This window comes from Salvelinus sp. IW2-2015, unplaced genomic scaffold (genome assembly GCF_002910315.2).
Source record: "Salvelinus sp. IW2-2015 unplaced genomic scaffold, ASM291031v2 Un_scaffold4003, whole genome shotgun sequence".
NCBI classification, from domain to species: Eukaryota; Metazoa; Chordata; class Actinopteri; order Salmoniformes; family Salmonidae; genus Salvelinus; species Salvelinus sp. IW2-2015.
This window is the reverse complement of record NW_019945275.1, coordinates 40,401-43,597: the sequence shown is the minus strand read 5'-3', so window position 1 is coordinate 43,597 and position 3,197 is coordinate 40,401. Positions and strand designations below refer to the sequence as shown.

The following is a 3,197-nucleotide window of genomic DNA, read 5'->3' as shown; positions in this document are numbered from 1 at the left end:
CATGACTACTACAGAATATGGCAATATGGTAAAGACTACAGAATATGGTAATGACTACATGTAATATGAGTAAAATACTACGGAATATGGTAATGACTACAGAATATGGTAAAGACTACAGAATATGGTAAAAACTACAGATATGGTAATGACTACAGAATACGGTAAATACTACAGAATATGGTTAATGACTACAGAATATGGTAAAGAAGACATAACAGCAATATTATATACAAATTATGGTAATGACTTGTGATTGAATCAGACTCTAAGACGGTTTAGGCTACGTCCCATTTATAACATCCTATTTTTTCTACACAGGGCCAGGGGTCCTGGTCAAAAGTGTTACACTATGTGTTGAATAGGGCTTAAATTGGGACGCAGGCTTGCTCTAATTACGAGACAGAAGAATTAAAGTACAGGCGAACGCTTACTCTGCTTGTACCACATAGACCTGGGCCAGTCTGTCATATACCACACAGACCTGGGACCAGTCTATCATATACCACCAAAGACCTGGGGGCCAGTCTATCATATACCACACAGACCTGGGAGCCAGTCTGATCAGTATACCACACAGATCTCGCACCAGTCTATCATTACCACACAGACCTGGGACCAGTCTGTCATATACCACACAGATCTCGCAACCAGTCTATCATTATACCACACAGACCTGGGGCAGTTCTATCATATACCACACAGACCTGGGGCTAGTAAGTCTATCATTACCACACAGATCTGGGACCAGTCTATCATATACACACAGACCTGGGACCAGTCTCACCCGACTCCATATACCACACAGACCTGGGGACCGATCTGTCATATGATACACACACAGATCATGCCGGGGCCAGTCTATCATTACCACACAGACCTGGGGACTAGTCTATCATTTACCACACAGACCTGGGACCAGTCTATCATATACCACACAGACCTGGGGCCAGTCTATCATTTACCACACAGATCTGGACCAGTCTATCATATACCACACAGACCTAAATCTATCAGGGCCTGGGGTGAAGGTTCACCTTCCAACAGGACAACGACCCTCACCACACACCCAAGACAACGTAGGAGTGGCTTCGGGACAAGTCTCTGAATGTCTTTGAGTGGCCCAGCCAGAGTCCAGATTTGAACCCGATCGAAACATCTCTGGAGAGACCTGAAAATAGATGTGGCAGCGATGCTCCCCATCCAACCTGACAGAGCTTGAGAGGATCTGCAGAGAAGAAAGGGAGAAACTCCCCAAATACAGTGTGCCAAGCTTGTAGTGTCATATCCAAGAGACTTGAGGCTGTAATCGCTGCAAAGGTGCTTCAACAAAGTACTGAGTAAAGGGTCTGAAAACGTATGTAATATTTACGTTTTTTTTTTTTTTTATACATTTGCAAGAAAATTCAAAAAAAAGGTTTTTGCTTTGTCATTATGGGTATTGTGATGTCATTCTGGGTATGTGATCATTATGGGGTATGTGATGTCATTATGGTGTATTGTGATGTCATTCTGGGGTATTGTGATGTCATTATGGGGTATTGTGATGTCATTCTGGGTATTGTGATGTCATTAAGGGGTATGTTGTGATGTCATTCTGGGGTATTGTGATTATTCTGGGTATTGTGATGTCATTATGGGTATTGTGATGTCATTCTGGGGTATTGTGATGTCATTAAGGGGTATTGTGATGTCATTCTGGGGTATTGTTCGTAGCTTGATGAGGGGGAGTGGAAACAATTTAATCAATTTTAGAATAAGGCTGTAACATAACAAATTTGTGGGAAAAGTCAAGGGGTCTGAATACATTCTGAAATGCACTGTCTATGTAGGCTATAGATAGTAGGCTACACTGATTAATGAAACAATCTCTATGTAAGGTAGTAGTTTTTAGTGTGGGACTGACTGTATTATTTGGCATTAACAGACTGGTTTTATGCGCAACTTTTCTATCCAAGCTGGGAGAGAGGGCGAGGACTGCTCATGTCATCCCAGGTGTTCAGGTAGGCTATACAGGACAGCTCATGTCAATCCAGGTTCAGGTAGGCTATACAGGACAGCTCATGTCATCCAGGTTCAGGTAGGCTATACAGGACAGCTCAATGTGCATCCAGGTTCAGGTAGGCTATACAGGACAGCTCATGTCATTCCAGGTTCAGGTAGGCTATACAGGCAGCTCATGTCATCCAGGTTCAGGTAGGCTATACAGGACAGCTCATGTCATCCAGGTTCAGGTAGGCTATACAGGACAGCTCATGTCATCCCGGTTCAGGTAGGCTCTACAGGACAGCTCATGTCATCCCGGTTCAGGTAGGCTATCTACAGGACAGCTCATGTCATCCAGTTCAGGTAGGCTATACAGGACAGCTCATGTCATCCAGGTCAGGTAGGCTTACAGGACAGTCATGTCATCCAGGTTCAGGTAGGCTTACAGGACAGCTCTGTCATCCAGTTCAGGTAGGCTATACAGGACAGCTCATTCATCCAGGTTCAGGTAGGCTATACAGGACAGCTCATGTCATCCAGGTTCAGGTAGGCTATTACAGGACAGCTCATGTCATCCAGGGTCAGGTAGGCTATACAGGACAGCTCATGTCATCAGGTTCAGGTAGGCTATACAGGACAGCTCATGTCATCCAGGCGGTTCCAGGTATGCTCACAGGACAGCTCATGTCATCCAGGTTCAGGTAGGCTCTACAGGACAGCTCATGTCATCCAGGTTCAGGTAGGCTATACAGGACAGCTCATGTCATCCAGGTTCAGTAGGCTTATACAGGACAGCTCATGTCATCCGGTTCAGGTAGGCTATACAGGAAGTCATGTTTCTCTCTTTAATGGTACATAGTAGGATACAGTGTATCAACAGTACAGAGTAGGATACAGTGTATCAATTGTACAGAGTAGGATACAGTGTATCAACGGTACAGAGTAGGACACAGTGTATCCATTGTACAGAGTAGGATACAGTGTATCAACAGTACAGAGTAGGATAGAATGAATGAATGGCCCAGTAGGACACAGTGTATCAATTGTACAGAGTAGGATACAGTGTATCAACAGTACAGAGTAGGATAGAATGAATGAATGGCCCAGTAGGACACAGTGTATCAATAGTACAGATTGAATGGCCCAGTAGCACACAGTGTATCAATGGTACAGAATGAATGGCCCAGTAGCACACAGTGTATCAATGGTAC

At 44.2% G+C, this 3,197-nt stretch overlaps 1 long non-coding RNA gene across 1 annotated transcript in view; it reads right to left on the bottom strand.

The window, feature by feature from the left end:
- LOC112076764 (uncharacterized) overlaps positions 1 to 3,197 on the bottom strand; it is a 37,819-nt gene that overhangs the window by 25,413 nt on the left and 9,209 nt on the right. The gene's annotated exons all lie outside the window — the stretch shown is intronic.